Source organism: Tamandua tetradactyla, chromosome 7 (assembly GCF_023851605.1).
Source record: "Tamandua tetradactyla isolate mTamTet1 chromosome 7, mTamTet1.pri, whole genome shotgun sequence".
Lineage (NCBI taxonomy): Eukaryota > Metazoa > Chordata > Mammalia > Pilosa > Myrmecophagidae > Tamandua > Tamandua tetradactyla.
This window is the reverse complement of record NC_135333.1, coordinates 76,663,321-76,683,934: the sequence shown is the minus strand read 5'-3', so window position 1 is coordinate 76,683,934 and position 20,614 is coordinate 76,663,321. Positions and strand designations below refer to the sequence as shown.

The window sequence follows — 20,614 nt, the reverse complement described above, 5'->3', positions numbered from 1 at the left end:
ATGTCCTGTGTGCATTCTGGCTCTTTTCAAAGGCAACAGTTATCACTAGATCAGAAGCTGCTCCCATATCTTTTGAGAAACGACTAGTAATTCCATGTATAATTACAGTCATAAAGGAATAATGTGAAATTTTGAGTAAGAGGAAATTTCCTTTCAATTCTTCAGGATGGGGTGGCCCATTTCTGGTAACAAGAGTGGGGACAAGGCTTTTTAACCGCCTTGTTACTCAAGGAAGCATCAGGAAATGGGAATGTGGTATAATTCATAGACATTTTTTTTCATGGATTTTCTACTGTTTTGATTTAAGTTTCGAGGTTGACATCTTCTGATTGTTTCCAAATTTGGTTGGGGATCCATTTTGTGTTTTGAAGGCTCTGTGCACTGACTAACTGGACACTTTCCCCAGAATTAGCATCTCTTTTCTCTCATCCTGATACTCTGTATCAATTACCCACTGTCACAATAAGAAACGACTCCAAAATTCAGTGACTTAAAACAACAGGCATTCACTTAACTCATAAGTCCGCAGGTCAGAGACTGCTTGGCTAAGCAGTTCTGATCTTAGCTAGTTTCACTCACAACAGGTGGCCAGCTGTCTGTTGACTGGGGCAGCTAGGACATGAGACTCTGAGCTTCAGTAGGCTAGCCCAGGCACGTTCTTGTAATAGTAGCAGTAGTTTGAGGGCAAAAGCTCTATTTCAAGGTCTGTACACATCACATCTGCTCACATCCCATTAGACAAAGCAAGTCATGTGGCTGAACCTTGAGAATTGTAAAGTCACATGGCAACATGGCCTGGATACAGGGGAGGTGAAGCGCTGGGGCTATCAATGCAATTAATCTATTGAACTGCCCTTAGTCGCCTTCATACCCTCACATTGCAAAACAAAGCAAAAGAAACTACCCATGGGTCAGATTCTTGGCTGGATTCTAATGTGGCAGAATGAAAATCATTCTCTTTGTTCCTCTTTGAGATCCTGTGCAATGTGGTAGGAAGAGCATGGGACTAAAACCCAGAAAACTTGGGTTGGAATCCAGACTCTCCCATGTATTTGTGACTTTCATCAACTCACTTCACCTCCATAAACTCGGTTTGTAAAAAGGTGGGTAAAAGTACCTATTTCATGATATTGCAAGCATCAAATTTGATGACTAGAATTATAAAGTGCCTGGTATTGTATTAGTTCAATCATTTTTCCTTTATGACAAAGATAGGGTATTTTCTTATGTATGTAGTGGGGGAGAACTTCTCTTTTGATTTTTGCCTTTTACTAGTAAGAGAGGAATATTCCTCATTCTAATCAAATGAGTGGTACCATCATCTGTAATATTGGGGCATACATCATACTTACATCTGTTTGAAGGATAGCTCAGGATGGTGATTAAAATTCTTGAGCATCCAATATTATTATACTTATTCCAACCCCCAAAGCAACATAATATTTATAAGTCAAAATTTTTTTTTCTGATTTAATATATTTAAAATTCCTTTCCTTCTTTGCACTATCTTAATATTGTCCATCCAGCTGAGTTAATATATGGTATTCTTATTTATTATTTAACAATCCTATTAAAAATCTAGATGTCAAAGTCTTTTTACTTCATGGTTACTGGCAGGGCCTAAGACTAATCATTAGAGAAATTTAAACTTCATTAATTGCCTACACACATAAGAGGTTTTATTGTGAATAAGTAAGAGTGTTGTATAATAACTAAATGCATTTTCCCCAATAGTTTGCTTCAAATACATTTGGGAGAAACGATTAGGGATAATTTTCTGAGATGTAATTTTAATGTTCATTAAAGTGTGGTGAGACTATTAAAAATATTTGGCTATAGAGCTTAAAAATGAACATATTAAGAAAAATAAAAAAAACCCAACAAAAATATGAACATATTGTATCAACCTTCTATAACAGGTTCTTTAATGTAGCCTTTCTTGTCTTCATAATTTTGAAACTAAAGCACTGTCTAAATTTAAGTTGGTTTTTACTAGCATTGCAAACTCCATCTGTAACTAGTCTCAGCAACTGCCTTCGCTGTTCCTTCAGTGAGGCACTTATGATATCCATCAGTCAGGTGGTGGGGGAAAACAAGGAGGGCTATTTCTTATTACCATCAGTAATATTTTTCAGTGAAACATGAATTTCCTGTTATGGAGAAAGTCAGTATATGATCATGTATTTCATGTTAAATTGTCTCAGGAATAAAGAATCAGTTGTTTTTGTTGTTCCCTTAACAACTTACTTTAAACTTACTTGATCTTCCTTACACCTAGATTTCTCTCAGATGTTAAATAGAAATTACAGTTGTATTGTTGTCAGATCTAGTCTTAATTTAAAATTTTGATATTTTTTCATGATGATTTTTAATTAATTTTCATTTTAAAAAATGTTCCATTAAAATAGTGTTACTTTTAATTACTGACTTTTTAGGCATCCCCTTAAATTTTGCACCTCAGACAGGCCCCTTACTCTCCTAACCCTAGTCTTAATCCTGGACAGTTTTATAAATCAGAACATACAATATTAAATTCCATATCCACTAACTTTCTAGCATTCCAGAAAGACTCATGATTTAGGAAGTATATTGAGAAAGGGAATTGAGGCAATAGCTACTTTTCTATTACAAACCATTCTAAAACTGTAGCTTACGAGAACATTTATTTATTTATTTTATTAATTAAAATTTTTTAAAAAATACCAAAAAACACCAAACACAAACATTTGTAATTTTTGATCATTCCATTCTACATATATAATCAGCAATTCACAATATCATCACATAGTTGCATGTTCATCATCATGATAATTTCTTGGAACATTTGCATCTATTCAGAAAAAGGAATAAAAAAAACAGAAAAAAATTCATACATACCATACCCCCCCACCCCCCTGATCACCAGCATTTCACTCTAAGTAAGAACATTTATTTAACTCACAGTTTTGTGGGTTGACAATTTAGGTTGTGCTCAGCTCGATGGTTTACCTTATGTATCTCTGGTCAGCTGTAAGTCAGGTAGGCAGCTTTGTTGATCTTGGCTAGCAGAGCTGGGTTCAGGTGAAGCAAGAGAGAAATTTGAACTTTATTTTTTAAACAATGAGACTCAGAAGTTTTACATCAGGGAATAATCATCATCATAAGAATGTTATTTAGAGTGCTCAATCTAACTGAGCGTAAAGTAGAGCAAAGTGTTAGAAGGTTCCACTGGACATAGTGAAATACCTTGGGAAACTGAAGCAAAGCAGAGGCAATGTAAGGCTTAAGGAAGGAGTTATGCCCGTAGAGTATTAATAATGGCATTTATATGATTCAGGATCAAATTTAGCATTTAGATGTCATGTTTCTTTGGTTTTCTACAATCTGGAACATCTCCTTAGTCTTTCCTTAATTTTCCTGACCTTGACACTTAAAACATAACAAGCCAGTTCTTTTAGCATGTCTGTCAATTTATAATATTTGGCCTTTATGAGTAATGATGCCATTAGTATCTTGCTTGTATATTTTGATGCACATATGAAAGCATTCTCCTTGGCTATACACCTAAGAATGGAATTGTTGGGTCAAAGAACATGTTTATATCTAATGATGACAATAATACAAACTATTTTTCAAAGTGGTTCACCAATTTATGATTTCCACTGGAAATGTATGAGTATCTGTATCCATATCGTCACTTTGATATTACCAGGCTTTTACATTTTAGCGATTGTTGTGGAGGTATAGAAGTATCTCAGTTTGGATTTGGTTTACATTTTCCTAATGACTAATGACTTGGAGCAGAGTTTGATATATTTATTGACCATTTGGATATCGTCTTCTATGAAAGTCTTCTTTTCCTACCAGGTTTTCTTTTTTTTCTTATTGAATCTATAGGAATTCCTTCTGAATTTGGGATAACATTCTTTTGTCAGTTATATGTGGTTTAATCTTTCTTCCCTCTGTGGCGTTCTTTTTCTTTCTCCTAGTAGTTCACTTGATGAACAGAAGTCCTTAATTTTATTTTAACCTATTTAATCCTATTTAGGATCTTTTCCTACTCCAAGGCCACAAAGATATTTCCTGATATTATCTTCTAGAAGTTTTGTATTGTTTTGCCTTTTAGTTCTACAACTAACTATGATTGATTTTTCATAAGAGTTGGGACATTTTCATCCATTATTTCCTCAAGTATTATTTCTGCCTCTTTCCTTCTTCTGTCCTCCTTCTGGAAAACCCATGATGCATATATTTGTGCACTTCATGCTGTCATTCAATTCCTTAAGACCCTGCTCATTTTTCCCCCATTCTTTTATCTGTTCTTCTGTATATAAGATTTTGATTGTCCCATCTTCTAGTTCACTGATACTTTCTTCTGCCTGTTCAAATCTGTTTTTGCATGTCTTTAGTGTATTTTAAATCTCTTCTGCTATGCCTTTCATTCCCTTAAGTTCTGTTATGTTTCTTTTCATACTTTCATATTCTTGTTTATATGCATCCACTGTCTTCTTAATATCCTTATCTTTTTTGCCATATTTGCCTTCATCTCCTTGAATTGATTTAGGAGATTTTTTGAACATCATTGATTAGCTGCCTCAAATTCTGTGTCTCATCAGAAGTTTTAATTTCCTTTAACTGGGTCATAACTTCCCGTTTCTTAGTCTGAATTGTGAGTTTTTGCTAATATCTAGTGTCTGATTTTCTTGAAGAGTTTACTCTGGAGGTCAGTTTCTCTGTCTTGCCTAGGGTTTTCTTGTTGATTGGTTTTGTGCTAAAGCTCTTCTTTGACACTAGGTTCAACTTATTTTTGAGCTTTAGAATAGCTTGTGATCAGATTTTTTTCAGCCCTTATTCATCTGATTCTTGCCTGGATACATGGTATGATTTTTTTTTTTTTCTGGCATGTGTAGGCTCTGGGAATATGGTATGATTTTTGAGATTGCAGTATTTGTGCACTTGTTTCATCCCCCCAGGAGAAAGCTTTTCCTGTTACTAATCTGGGAATGCTGATTTGTTCTGTTTGTTTTTGATTGCCTCTATATGTTTTTAACACTCCTTTTGTTATCTCTAGCTGCTTTTACCTGGAGGGTTAATTCTAGGAGAGGGATTCCCCCCAGAGAGGACCTTCCCAAGTCAGTTTTTCCCTGTCAAAACAGGTCCAGGGACCAACAAAGTGGGTGTAGATTGGTTTCAAAGTGTCCTGGGGAGGAGACAGAGAAGATTGTCAATCTTTTCTATGTTGGCTCCTCTAGACTGTGCTTTCCTGGTTTGCCCAGCAGATGCTGTTCTTCAGCCAACTGTTTCCTGCAGTCCTAAGGTGATACTAGGCCATTAATTCTTTTTTTTTTTTATTAATTAAAGAAAAAAAGAAATTAACACAACATTTAGAAATTATTCCATTCTACATATGCAATCAGTAATTCTTAACATCATCACATAGGCCATTAATTCTTAACCAACTCCACCCCTGCTGGGAGTCTGGTTGAGACAGAGGTTGCTGGCTGCTTTTGGCTGGGGTGGGATGAAACGGTTGATCAGATCCCAGATCATGCAACCTGATTTCTGTAATCAAGGACAGCAAATGCTGGGCCTTTGCCTCCCCCCCACCCCTTTTCTTGGGGAAGATCTGCCCTCCAGCCAACTGTTCCTCACCGCTCCAAGAAATTACTTTATCTCTCTACAGCCCCACTTCCATCCCTGTTGGGGATAGGGTTAAAATGGAGGCTGCTGGCTGCTTTCTGTACTGAAGTGAGGCTGTAGCTGTTCTTGGAGCAATAATCCAACACTCCAAATCACTAATTAAAAGGTTGACTTGATGTGCTTGACTGTGTCCCCCTCCCCATTCTTGTGAAAGAGGGTTTCTATTTCTAGCTAGGTAGTAGCTTTCAAGGCAGCCTGTCATGCCAGTGGGGGGTAGGCACCAGCCCCCACAGCTTGGAGATATCTACTTACAGATCTTCACCACAGTTTGCCAGTCTCTTCCTTGGATTGTGTAGAATCTTCTGGTCTCTGGAGCTTCCCAAATAGTTGTTTCAGACAGTTCCGGGCTATTTACTAGCTGTCCCAGAGCGTGAACTGAATCCTTGAGCTCCCTACTCTACCATCTTGTGAAAAACTCTTGTGGAAAGGTTTAGACATTTGAATAAAATATTGTAGCAACTCTGAGTACTCATCACCCCCCTGCACCACCCTGGGTCTTGTTATTCTTAATTGATCATTTATCTGCTTAGTGACAGACTATTATTTTAGCAAAGTCTCTCTCTCCCTGAAACTGTACAGTTTTTGATGTTGCTGTTCAGGGCTGTAGGCTTGGGTATTTCCCACAGCCACCTTTAGATCCTGGAATGACAGTGGTTTGGGCAGGGTTCTTTTTGACTGTCTCTTTCCCTGGCAACAACCAGCTGTTAAACTCCAATAATTTACAGCTGTTTGCTCAATTGTTTTCAACAATTCCCTGGTGCGTAATTGGCTTCACAAACTGATCCAATAAAAATTGGGTTCTTGGAAGGTATAATTTCTAAGATCAGTGTTTGAGATTTGTTATGCCCACAGAGGGCTCCTTTAAGCTGCCTGTTTCTCGATTTCTCTCTGCCAAACTAGCCAGACTATAGTTCAGCCTACATTTCCAATGAATCTATCCATTTCCTCCCAATTGCCTTTCATTACAGCTTCTACTGTTTTTTAAAATGTGCATAGGCTTGGACTTTTAAACACTCTATTGCAAGCGAAGTCAATTCCTTCTTTGCTTAATGGTCTTCTCTCCTCAGGCAAACTCTTTGAGCCATAGCACTTCTTCTGGGGGAAGACATGAGGTCATGCTTCTCTTTGAGCAACCCCTCCTTTGAGCTCAGGGTAGAGAGAGCATCAGGCCCAGGTCTTCTTGAATTGCCTGGAACACATGCCCCTGCTTGTGGGTCTCAGGTATTGGGTCTCCAGTATTCTCAGTGGCACCATGCCCAAAGTAAAGCCCCTGACCCATGTGGGAGCTAGGCAGAAGAAGGGAACTCATACTTCTTGGCTTCACTCACCTAGAATTTAGACTCTGCAACTGTTAGCTGGTGTAGGTAGGGAATTTGATGCACTGCCTTTCCTGGTAAGATAGCCCTCTGATTGAGAGATGGGAGAGAGGGAGGCCTATGCCCTTTACTGCAGCATTCTGGAATAAAATTTCTATTTCACTGATCTGGGAGAAGGAAAAAGGGATGTATCAGGTTGTGGTGCTTTGAGGTAGTATGTACCCCAGAAAGGCATGTTTTAAAATTTAGTCCTTTCCTGTGGGTGTAGACCCATTGTAAGTAGAACCTTTTGATGAGGCTACTTAAGTGAAGGTGTGACCCGCCTCATTCAGGATGGACCTTAATTCTCCTACTTAAGTGCTTTATAAATGGAATGAATACACACACACACACACACACACACACACACACACACACACACACACAGAGGGAGGGAGGGAGAGAGAGAGAGAGAGAGAGCGAGAGAGAGCGAGCACACCATGGAAGCTACAAGCAGAAAGAAAAAAAAAGCAAAAAAGGGGAAAAAACATGGAAGAGAAGGGAGAGACCAGCAGATGTCACCATATACCTTACCACATGGTAGAGGAGCCAAGGACTGCTGGCAGCCAGTCTTTGGGAAGGAAAACTTTACTCTGATGATGATGTATTGATTTGGATATTTTTCTGGCCTCCAAACCATGAGCAAATAAATTCTCATTGTTTAAGGGGAACCATTTCATGGTGTTTGCTTGAGAAGCTTAGGAAACTAAAACAGATTTTGGTACCAGAAGTGCTATTATTAAAATGCCAAAAAATGTGGAAATGGCTTTAGAATTGTTTAATAGGTAAAGTCTGTTTGCTACAGAAGGCCTAGATTGCTTTGAAGAAACTGTTGGTAGAAATATGTATGCTAAAGGTACTTTTGATGAGGCCTTATATGGAAATGGTGACTGTGTTATCGGAAACTGAAAGAAAGACAATCTCTTTGTTTCAAAGTAGCAGAGAACTTGACAAAATTGAGTTCCAATATTGGATGGAAGGCAGAATTTGAGTGATAATGTTGTATATTTAGCTAAGGAAATTTTGAAGCTAACTGGAAAGTGTGGCCTGGTTTTCTCCTTGTAGGTTTTAGTAAAATATGAGAGGGAAGGTATAAACTGATTACTAAATACCTGGGTACAAAGAAATCAGAAACTGATGGTTTTGGAATTTCTGAGTTTCTGAAAAGTTTGTCCCCAGGGAGGAGTGCTCCATGTTAGGGTTTAAATGAACAGTCATTCATTTCACTGCAAGTCAGGATTGGAAATGCAGTTGTCTAGGAAGGATTTGTGGAAAGTTCTTTTGACTCATGGTTTGGACCCCTGGGTACCTACATGTGAAACCAATAAGTTTTTTGCAAGATCTGTGAGAATGGAAGCCCTGCCAACCTGGCCTAAAAGGGACATAAAAAGGACAGATTGAAGGAAAAATGACTTCAAAGGCAGAAGCATGAATGATGAAGATTGGACTAAAGACATCTTCTTGGGTCAAGATAGCAGACATATCCATGTGTATGGAAAGGGTGAGTATGCCCTGGTGCTTGGAGTGGGAAGGCCTTCTGCCACATGGTTCAGAAAATTTTATCATCCTGTTTTCTTAGATTCCTGGGGTGGAGAGCCTGGCCACCACCCTAGTGTTTGAAGAGGGTTGAGCCTAGAGTCTGGCCACCACCCTGATGTTTGATGAGGATTCTACCTTCACCCCAGTATTTGGAGACAGCATGCAAAGGGTGGGACTGCAGCTCCATCAGGACTGGAGGACAAAATATCATTCTATAGATGAGCCTTAGACCTTGAAATATAATGGAGTATGCCCTGCAGTGTTTCAGGATGGTTTAGGATCTGTGATCTCTATTTTCCTTCTAATTTCTCCCTTCTGGAATGGAAATGTTTATCCTATGCCTGTCCCTCCTTTGTATATCAGAAGTAGATAACTTGCTGTCTAGGTTTTATAGCTCCACATATGGAGGGGAATTGTGTCTCAGAACCGAACACACCTATAACTGATTTTGCTGAGACTTTGTACTAAGCATTATTGCTTTAATGATTTAAGACTTTTGGGATCTTGTGAAGGAATGAATGTATTTTGCATATTGAAAGAACATGCCTTTTGGGGGCCCAGAGGTTGGGATGTGGTGATTTGGAACTGTGTGTACCCCAGAAAATCATGGTCTTAAAGTTAATCCACTCCTGTGGGTATAAACCTATTGTAAGTACAACCTTTTCATGAAAAAGAGAGCAAGAAAGCCATGGAAGCAAGAAGCTGAAAGCAGTGAAACCTGGAAGAGAAGGGAGAGAACAGCAGGTACCACCATATGCCCTGCATGTGGCAGAGGAACCAAAGATAGCTGGCAGCCAGTCTTTGGGAAGAAAGCATTCCCCTGATGACTATTTGATTTGGATATTCTCATGGCCTCAAGCTGTAAGCTAATAAATTCCTATTGTTAAAAGCCATTTTACAGTATCTTCTTTGAGTAGCCTAGCAAACTAAAACACAGATCTTCTTTCAAATACCTCAGATTCTCACTTTTCAAGCCAAGTTTTAGTAGATATTCTTGATTAAATGTTTTATTTGATGTATGCCCTTAAATACTTTAAATGGTTGTTATTTTACAGGTAATTTTCTTTAATTTCTTGGGTGAAGGGGTCTGCTGAGCTCCTCACACTACCAAATAGTCACTCTCCTGGGCATCTCTCTCTTTTTTATTCCATGTATCCTCCCCACATGGCTAGCTTGGGTTTCTCCACAGATAGATGGTTTTAGAGTATTTCAACATCTTATATTATGATTATATTTCCCCAGAGTGTGTGTTCCAAAAAGTCAAGGTGGATGATTCAAGGATTATTACAACCTACTTTTGAAAGTCACACAGCATTACTTCCATTACATTTTATTGGTCCAAAAGGTAAGTCACAAGTTCAGGTTAAAGGAGAGGATAGTATGATAGGCATGAAAAATGGGAGGTGGAAACTACTGGGGGTGGTGGTGGTATTTTTGCTGACTAGTTACCACATATCTCTAATTTCAGATGTATTTATTCTAAGTAGTATACAGTTGATTTTCAATCCTCTCTAAAAACAAAACTTTTAAAAATTGTAGCAGTTAGGCCATTTACATTTTAATGTAATTAGGGGTGTGTATTGGACCTTATTAGTCCACCTTACTACTACTTTTCTATTTGTTGCATCTACCCTGTATTCCTTTTTCTTTCATTTCTTTCCTTCTTTCATATTGAGTTGTTTTATTCTGCTTCCCTTCTTCTATTAGATTGGTTGCATCTTACTATTTTTGGGTGATTATTAGTAAGTTTATTGCATCTGAATTCTTGAAGGATAATCCTTCTGGTTACAGAATATTGGATTCCTGCTCTTTTCTTTCACTGCTTTGAAGATGCAACTCCATTGTCCACTGGCTTCTATAATCTGTCTTGAGGGTTATGGGTTAGTCAAATTATTGGCACTTTGAAGGTAGTCTTATTTTTGTGGCTGCTTTTAACATTGTTCTTTGTTTTTTTGTATTCATTAATTTTATTGTTATGTGCCTGAGTATTATTTTCTATATTTATTCTACTTGGCATTCATTAGGTTTCTTAATTTGTGACATCACGTCTTGCATCAATTTTGGAAAATTATCACCAGTTTTTCTTCAAATATTGCTTCTTCTTTGTCCTCATCATGGCCTCCTTCTTGGAACAGAATTATAGATATATACTACATTTTGGTGGATATTTTTCTTTATTAGTACTTAGGCAATTTTCTTTTTCTTTTAAGGGCTATATAATATTCAGTTGCACAACTGTTACTGTAATTTTTAAGGTATCTCCCTATTGATGAAAACCTATAAATAATACCACACCTCTATTTCTTTAAATATACTCTTCCTTTCCCTTTTTTAGTTTTCTTTGATAACCCATACTCATATTCATGGCCAAGCTCAAATACAAAGCCTCATAGCAAATCCCTCAAAAAAGATTTACTAAGTCCCTGTTGTTTTCACACACCCCTATTTTAGCAGTCATTACAACTGGTTGTGATCTTTTGTTTGCCTGTCTATATTTTTCTTCAGGATGTGAACATCTTGTGACCAAGGCCATACCTGAGTCCTTTTTTTCTGCCAATTGCCTATAAGATTTTTGGAGCCAGTAAACATTTACTAAAGACTGAATAAATAAGTGAATTATTCTCTATGCCTTCTTATATCCCTTGCCTGTTGTGTTAATTATATCAATTACCTAAATTTCTCATTACTGATTGCTGAAAAGACTCACAAGACTCAATGTATAGCCGTGGAACAGTTTTATTATAGGCAAAGGATATGGTTCAGCAAAATCAGGAAAAGAATATAAATGTCTGAATCTTATATCTGGGCTTCTTTACCTTCCTACTACTGGGTCATATAGCACATGACTTTGTCTCCAGGTCTCTACTCTGGAGATAAGCAATGATTAATCCAGAACTATTATTGTTGAGTAACTGATGAGAAGGATGATGTCTGGATAGTTCTCAGTTTTCAGAGCACCACAGATATTTTATTCCAAGAACACAGCCTTTACCTGGGCTAAACATAAGCTACCCTGCAAATAAATTCAACAAAATTTTGAAATACGTTTTTGAGAATTAACCACCTGTTCTTGAAATCACAGCTAGCCACTTTTCATCCTCAAACTAACTAGGTGTCAAATGGTTCAGAAGGGATTAAGTTAGAACCAAGAGGAGGTTAAAATTTAATTTGACTAAACTTTGGCATTTTTCAGTTATGACATCTTTGAAATCCTTATCATTGTGTAGAACTCATTTCAGACCTCACTTAAAGAATTTTAGGGATATTGGGGGCTTTAATTTATCTGAGGTTTATCTCTTTTTGTTACATTATTTCTTATTTTACTGCAATTACTATAAGGTAGGCCTATTTCATTTCCACTGAGTAAATCTCAAATTTTCTCAAAGTCCTCATTTGTCAGTATACTTTTATTGGCAGTTATATCTCCCCCTTTTCCTTCCACTGTGCCTTGGGTTTGCCACATAGTAGGTGTTCAACACATTCTTGTGAAATGAATTAAGTAATGTACATCTTAATGTCAGATAAACCTTGGATCTTTTCCACTGTTGAATTTCCAACTTTTTCTCCAAAAAAATTAAACATTACTAGAGGACGTGATCCATCTGAGATGATATGGTTCTTTGTAAATTCCTGCTATTAAATCCAACTGGGTTTTTATTGTTACTGAATAATCCTTTTAGTTATATCTTGTTGCCTTTTTAGCACATTCACTGTAATAGTTTATTATTACAAGCACTTTAACTCCTCAAAACCTAGTCTCACTCTGAATTTCCTTACTCTCAGCAGAAAACACTTTTGAGAAAATTTTCACCAGTAGCGCTACTACCTTTTTAACTTGTTGGGTGGTTATGTGTTTGTATATATCTTGTCTTCTGAATGTAAATTTCTCGAGGCCAAGATTCAACTTTGTACTACCCCTTCCGTCACCTCGAATCATAGCAAGCACATTAAATACAGAACAATGTTTTTTCTAAGAAGCTGAGTCCTTCTGTTCAGTTACTGTTGCACAACAAGGCATTTCCAACTTCAACCGCTTTATTGTCTGTGAGTTAAGTCTGCGGGGAGGGCACAGTGAGGAGTAGGGGTATGAGGGAGAGGAGTGGGAGAAGGCCTCTTCTGCCACACACATTGAGACACATCCCATTTTCGTCCTCGATCTTGTTTATAGGGATTCTGTTGGTTGAATCCTGAAGAGGAAGGTGAGATGGCCTTCTGATTGTTAACCAGCTCAGCTAGCATTGCTAACTAACTGTTGCAGGCTCTGAAAATAAAAACAATCTTGAACCCAAAAAAAAAATATCTTTTCCATGATATTTGAGGTCTTTGCTGGGAAAACTCTGTTAAGAATTTTGTTTTGGATACTTAAAGATATGTCTATATAATAATGCATGCATAGAAACACACATGTATACACACACATACTCATTTGCACAAACTTTTACTTTATAATAATGAATTCATACTATTTAACAACTTCTGTAAATTTTAAAACTAAACAGTACATATTACTGTTACCTTCTCTCATTTTTATAGTTTTTATTATATTAAATTAAAATTTTTGTTGTAGTTTTATGAGTTTTAACATGTACAGACTTGTGTTACTGTATTACTATATCATCACCACCATAATTTATAATAGAGAACATTTCCATCACCTCCGCAATTCCCCTTTGTTGTTAAACTGATCCCTACCCTTAATCTCTGGTAACCAGCTCTATAATTTTGCCTTTTTCAAAAAGTCATATGCAAAAAATCATACAACATATAAAATTTTGTGATTTCCTCTTTTATTTGGCATGATTGTGTCTACATAGAAAATCCTAAGAAATCTACTAAACAGCTCCTAGGACTAATATGAGTTTAGCAAGATAACAGGATACTGGTGAACATAAAGTCAGTCATAATTTTTATATACTAGTAATGAACACTTGGAGAATGAAATTAAAATATCCTTTTCAAACAGCTCCATTAAAAAAAGAGAAACACAGGTATAAGTCTAACATCATTGACAGCACTTCATATTACCATTTTTAAAAATATTTGAATCATACTAAATCATCATTGTATATTAGCATCTTTTTGTGATTTTAATTTGCATTTTCTTAATGGCTAATGAGTAGCTATTAAGAAAGTTGAATAACTTTCCAAGTGCTTATATTATTTCTTGTGTATATTTCATGTAAAACTGTTAGTTAAAAATATTAAAAATAAAAAAAATCAATTGGCCATAGATGTGAAGGTTTATTTCTGAGTTCACAATTCTATTCCTTTGGTCTATATGTCTGTCCTTGTGCCAGCACCATGATCTTTTGAATAATGTGGCTTTGTAATAAGGTTTAAAATCTGGAAATATGAGTCTTCCACTGTATTGACCTTTTTCAAGATGGTTTTGTCTATTCACTGTTCCTTAGCTTTCCAAATAAATATAATGTTTGACTTTTCCACTTCTGTAAAAGAAAGGCTGTAGGAATTTTACTTGGAATTGCATTGAATTCACAAACTGCTTTGGTAGAATTGACATCTTAACAATATTGAGTTTTCCAATCCATGAATACAGAATGTACTTCCATTTATTCATGTCTTCTTTGATTTATTTTAGCAATGTTTTGTAATTTTCCATGTATAAATCCTTTACTTCCTGGGTTAAATTTATTCTTAGAGATTTGATTCTTTTAATCGCTATTGTAAATAGAATTTTTTTCTTGATTTCTTTTCAGGTTGGTCATTATTATTGTATGGAAACATTGTGGAATTCTGTATGTTGATCCAGTACCCTGCCAATTTGCTGAATTTGTTCATTAGCTCTAATAGTTTTGTTGTAGATTTTTCAGGATTTTCTATATATATTATCATGACATCTGCACATAAGGAAAGTGTTACTTCACCTTTTATTATGTGGAGGCCTTTTATTTTATTTTTTTCTTGTCTAATTTCTATGGCTATAGCTTCCAGAACAATGTTAAATAATAATGGTGATATTGGACATCTTTTGTCTTGTTCCTGAATTTAGATGGAAGGCTTTCAGTCTATCACCATTGTATATGATATTGATGAGGTTTTTTATATATATATATATATATGCCCTTGATCTTGTTGAGGAAGTTTCCTTCTATTCCTAGCTTTCTATGTGTTTTCATCAATAAGGGTGCTGGATTTTGTCAAATGCCTTTTCTGCATCAATTGAGATGATCATGTGGTTGGTTATAAATCCTTTGCTCTATTAATGTGGTGTATTTTAGATTAACTAATTTTCTTATGTTGAACCACCTTTGTATAGCTGGTATAAATTCCACTTGATCATGGAATATAATTCTTTTAATGTGCTATTGGATTTTTTTTTTTTTTTTACATGGGCAGGCACCGGGAAACGAACCTGGGTCCTCGGGCATGGCAGGCAAGCACTCTTACCTGCTGAGCCACCGTGGCCCGCCCGTGCTATTGGATTTTGTTTGCTAGTATTTTACTGAGGATTTTTTGCTTCTGTATGCATAAGGGATTTTGTTCTGTAATTTTCTTTTCTTGTATTATCTTTTTTTGACTTTGGTATGAGGGTGATGCTGGTCTCATAGAATGAGTTAGGGAGTGTTCTTTTCAATTTTTTTGGAATAGTTTGAGCAGGACTGGTGTTAATTCTTCTGGGAATATTTGTTAAAGTTCACCTGATTCTTTTTTCTGCCATATACAATCTGCTGTTGAAATCCCGTAGGATTTTTATATTTCATTTATTAAGGTCTTCAACTCCAGTATTTTTTTAATTCCTTTTAAAATTTTCCATCTGTTTATTGAGATTCTCATATTGTTCATTCATTGTTTTCCTGCTACCGCTTAGTTCTTTCTTTGCATTTTCCCTTGTCTTCTTGAGCATGTTGATGATCAATTTTTAAAGTATTTGATATGTCCAATGTGTGGTGTTCTTCTTTGGTGGATTTTTGTCTTATTCCTTTGAATGGGCCATCATCTCCTGTCTCTTTGTCTTAAAATCTTTTATTGCACCCTGTACATTTTAATATTTTTAAGTGTTGACTCTGGGATTTAGTCCCTGAGCTGTCTGTTCCCTAAGTTTGTATCCAGATAGTGATATGATAGAGATTTCCTTGAGTGCCAGGAGCTAACAAAAACAAACCAATGCAAAAAATACCTACACAGTCTTTCCAAATTGGTTTTGTACTGTCTAGTGCTCTTCTTCATGCTTTAGTCCTTCTATCAAAAATATCAGCCCCTGTCTTTATTGAGCCTGTGTCTTTGTGTTTGCTCATGGCCTTAGTAAGTCCCCTGTTCACAGGAATTTACATACTCCTTCTATTCCCCCATGAAATAGACATTCTCTCTCTTTCAAGTGCTCTCTTGTATGACTTAAAGCAGATAATACTTTGCCTCAGGCCCCTTTGACTTCATTGCTTTTTTATACTGCTTTGTGTGTCTGTAAGCTGCTTCTGCTTCCTGGGCAAGTGCTGGGAAAAGGATCTGGGGTGAATCTACAGGCTCTTTCTTTTCTGCTACCGCCATATAGATTAGCACTGACATATAGTCACTCCAGGAGGTGCATAGGGGTTACTCTGCTCCCTGTAGAAGAGGGTCATGGATGACACTGGCCGCTCAGGCTGGCAGCACGCCATGCCCAGGAAGGGTAGGGGTGGGGGTCAGCAAGGGTACCAGGAACTTTCCTTACCTTATTTAAAGCTGTATTTTCTTGATTTGACACTTGCCCTGTTACTGCGACACTCTTTTATGGAATTTTGAGGAAGATGGGCCTGCCAGTTTTGTTAGTTGTTAAAAGATTCTGTGAGGAAATGGCACCCTGAAGTGTCTTACACTACTGTCTTGATTAATCAGAAGCTGGCCCACAGATGTGAGGCTAAAAGGAGCCCTAAATCAAGACATCAGCAACCCTTGCTTTCTTTCCAAAGGCTGGCTGCCAGCAATCCTTGGGGTTCCGTGGCTTTTATTTTTGTCTCCCATCATATGGCAACATCCTCTCCTTTCTGACTTCTGTGACTTTAGAGACTCTTTAAAAAGCCTTAGTAATCTGGATTAAGGCCCACCCTGCTTCAGATGGCCACATTTTAACTAAAAACAACATTTTTGAAAGTTCCTATTTACAGTGGGTTTATACACACGGAGACGCAGGTTAATATTGAGAACACGACTATGTTGGGGTACATAATCAAATGTACCTCAGGCGTAATCATGATGTACCTTGGTGTAGATATTTTAGCAAAAGGGTGACATAAAAGAAGAGACTAGGAGTCTCCTTTCACTAACAAATAGCTCCTATGTCTGTTGTATTGGTGTAAAAATGGATTGCTCAGAATAATAATACCTGCCATTTATAAAAGCACATTGGTGGTCCGACAAGTGCAAAGGATCTTACCTGTATTCTCTCATTTAAACCTCACACCTCCCTGTGAGGCTCAAAGCAATTAAAAGAACTTACCCAAAAGTAATAGAATGTAGCAGAGTAAAGATTTAAAGTCTTTCTAACTCTAAAGCCCATATTCTTCCACTAAGGAACTCTCCTGCCAGAAATGCGGCAAGTGAATTTTCTTTCAAATTCTCTCCCCTTCCCTTGTGATGTTGGTTCCTTCCACTGCAAACCCTTACTTAGTTTTTCCTCCACAGACACAAAGGTCTGAGTTCAGAGCAGCAACCGCAGAGACGCTATCCACGTGGGCAGGGCTGTTGTTCTGAAAGGCTTAGGTTCAAAGCCTGCCTTCTATAACTCCGCCAGGCCCCTGTATTAGTAAGTGCTGTGTTTGAGTTTGCTTCGCAGTTTCCCCAGCACAGCACAGGAACTACTGGAAACCTCCCGAGCGGGAGCTTGTTTCAGTTGACAGCTAAGAGACAGTATCTCTTGTGGCTGCTGGAAGTTGTGCTCCTCCAGCAAACCAATTGGATCTTCATAGTTAGTTGCCTTATTCAATGATTTGTAATGTTTATTCTTTAGAAAATATTTTAGGCAGTGAGTTTCTAATCTCCATGGTGGCCTGGCTAGAAGCTGAGGAGGATATGGGGCAATGAGCCAGAGGGTGGTGAAGTGAAGGGCAGAGAAGCCAGTGTAGGTTCACAGCCTCTGTGTTCCCCTTTTCTTTTCAGAGTTTTCAGATAGTTTTTCCATGCATTTTGGCCAGGTTTTTAGTTGCATTCAGCATGGCGTTGCCGGATAAAACAGAGGATGCTCCGTAAAATATTTTATGTAAGCTTGTCTCATATATTGTCCCATATGCGAAAACATTAATTATCGTTTATATGAAATTAAAATTTAACTGTAAATCCCATATTTCTATTAGCTAAATCTGGCAATCCTAATTTATGGGAGACTGGGTAGACTGTGCTTACTTTATTTTACCCAGGACAGGAACTTGGCCTCATTATTTTTAATAGTTGCCTTCCTTTCCCTTGTACAGTATAATATAATGTATTTAGCCACTCCACTGTTGATGGATATTTAGACAGTTTTCAGTTTTCTCCTATTTCAGATAATGCCACAGTGACATTCATTTACATTTATCTTTGTACACTTTGAGTCTCAGTTTCTTCAAGTATGCCAAATAGGGAAGTGCAGCTGCCTATCTCAAAGAGTTGTTGTGAGAATCAAATGATATAATGAGTGTGAATATGCTTAGTAAGCTGCTAAAGACTATAGAATTTTTTTTTTCAGTACTTGCAATGTACTGATTTGCAATGGACTTATAAGTTTGTATGTTTAGGTCCTCATCAGATAAGAAAACTCCTTGTATTGATAGATTTTGTCTTATTTAACTTTCTAATCATCTTTTAACAAGTTATATTCTAGTGCTTTGTTAATAGAAGACCCTAAATAATACATGAATAAGAGAATGAAACTTGCCTCCTTTTTTTGCCCTCATCTTTCTACATTCTCTTCTTGCGTAGCTTATTAACTATGATTATCTTCATTCTCTTGGTCAAATTACCTACATTGAAAAATTTTATTTCATAAAATCACAGCTATCTGAGTTTGAAAGTACGCTGCCTGCCATCTAATGCTATTGAATCATAATTTACAGGGATTGGTTGTGGAAACATGTAGGTTTACCAAATTTTCAGGTGATTCAGATGATCATCTAGGCCCAGGTAATAGATCAATCCCTGATCTAATCCACTGTCCCTGTAATTTAGGTCATCTTTCTATTGACTCAAGACTGGGGATTCATCTGAACTTGCCTTAATACTTCAAGGGAACTTACTCTTCCAGAAAGATAGGATTCTTCTGGTTGAAAGTGACAGAAAAATCAAATTCCTTAAGCCACAAAGACGGATACATGTGGCTAAAAAACCCAGAGAGCACCAGCTTGCTCCAAAGGCTCAAATGATGTCACCAAAGTGATCGGTATCTCTTTGCACTGCCTTCCTAGGTAAAATCTTAATCCTCAGAGTGGCCACCATCCGCTCTTGATCCTTTTCCAATATAGAATGACTACAACAGTTCGAGATCTTGTTTCTTCAAACCACACATTTCAAGAAGAGAAAGTCTTGTTGCATAGTTCTTGGAGAGTGGAATTTTCTTCTTGCCTTAAGTTCTAGCAAACACCTTACTGGTTCTGATTGCTAACCAAGGCACTATTTCTAGGAGAATGGGAAATAATAATTAGCTTAACTCCATGAAAGCAGGCCCCGGGAGTCGAAGGGTCTAATTCTTCCAAATTCTGTGGCTAAGAATGAGAAGATGGTTTTTCAGAGGAATTTTGAAACAGGAAATTCCAAGGAAACAAGGGATGCTGGGTTGTCAAACAATGCTCAATATTCTCTATAAGAATCTTCTCCTATGTTTCAGTCCCTCATTTCAAAAATCCACTGAAAACCTCTTAGTTTTTCCTCATCTCTCTCTATTTCTCTGTATCAATAACAAATTCATTTGGTAGAAGCCACTCATGGTAGATTGTGTTTAATGAAAATGTTTTATTGAAGGTCGAGTGATTTCATTTCAGCTATGTGTGAGTAATAATTCTTCTTTTTTTTTTTTTTTAAAGAGGTTAACCTCTTTATCTTCATTGAAAACCTCGTATCTTTACACACCTTTGAATTTAATATAAGACGAAAATACCAACTTCCTTATCCAAAGGCAGGTTTAGCATATGGTCTCAGGGAGGTTCTCACATTTAAATTGAATTTAATTATAATGATTTGCATAGGCAAAAATTACCCTAAGCTGAATGGGAAGAGGATAAACTTTTTCATTAAAATGCTGAATCAACTGGACAAGTGAAAGCAGCTGGCCTGTATGGGGGCGGACAAAAAAAAAAAAAAAAAAAAAAGACATAGACTTAAGAAAAGCCAACATCCAGGAAGGAGTATATTCTCTTATTCCTTGGGTCTCTTTCCTATGAAATAAAAAATGTAATTATAAACAAACAAGCAGTAGCAGGATTTGCAGAAGAGGAAAATGGTAACCTTCCTTAGAAAGCAGAAGGAGGGTTGGCTGCAGAAGGGAAAAATTGATGCAAATTTAGGGAGGCATACTGGTTTTAAGGCTGATGTCTGATATTTGCTCTTCACCCCATTTTCGTTCTTCAGATCCTTTGAATCACCTAAAGCGACAGCCCAACTCCTTCTGTTTATAAATAGAAAATGTTTTTGGAGCTGGCAAAGAGAGGAAAGTAGGGTTGTTAGCCTTTCTTAGAGTGTGTTCACGGACCGTATTGAACCTCAGCCCTTGGGCCCTTGTATCCTATGGAATGTAGGCTATATAGCTTCTAGGTTACAGTTTTCTGGTTACTAGGTAACCATGAAGTTTCTGCCAGCTCCCCTCCTCCCATTCATTCCTTGGCATAATATCCAGAGTTGTAGCTATCTAGTCCCTTTTCTCCTCTCTTGTCTTCTCCATCTTCTTACCTTTAGTGCCTCCTTCTTATCTGCCAGCCATGTTGTTCTGGTACCACCTGTCATTCATGGTCTCATTTCTCCATCCCACATCTTTTCATTCTCTCGCTTCTTTGTCTCACCTCTTCTAAATTCCCTCTAAAACTTTCTCTTTCCCTTATTGCCCCTCTCCTTAAAATGGTGATCATGTCTGAACCTTGGTA

At 37.2% G+C, this 20,614-nt stretch overlaps 1 protein-coding gene across 18 annotated transcripts in view; it reads left to right on the top strand.

Annotated features, from left to right (window-relative positions):
• Window positions 1-20,614, top strand: part of GRIN2B (glutamate ionotropic receptor NMDA type subunit 2B) — an 849,505-nt gene that overhangs the window by 293,098 nt on the left and 535,793 nt on the right. For 15 of the 18 annotated variants that reach the window (XR_013179559.1, XR_013179558.1, XR_013179557.1 and 12 more), the window contains one exon: window positions 9,816-9,918. The exons of 2 other annotated variants lie outside the window; for them this stretch is intronic. The gene's annotated coding sequence lies outside the window, so the exon portion shown is untranslated. Of the gene's footprint in view, window positions 1-9,815; window positions 9,919-19,373; window positions 19,526-20,614 lie in introns of those variants that run through there. One more of the 18 variants, XM_077170137.1, reaches the window with a different exon arrangement.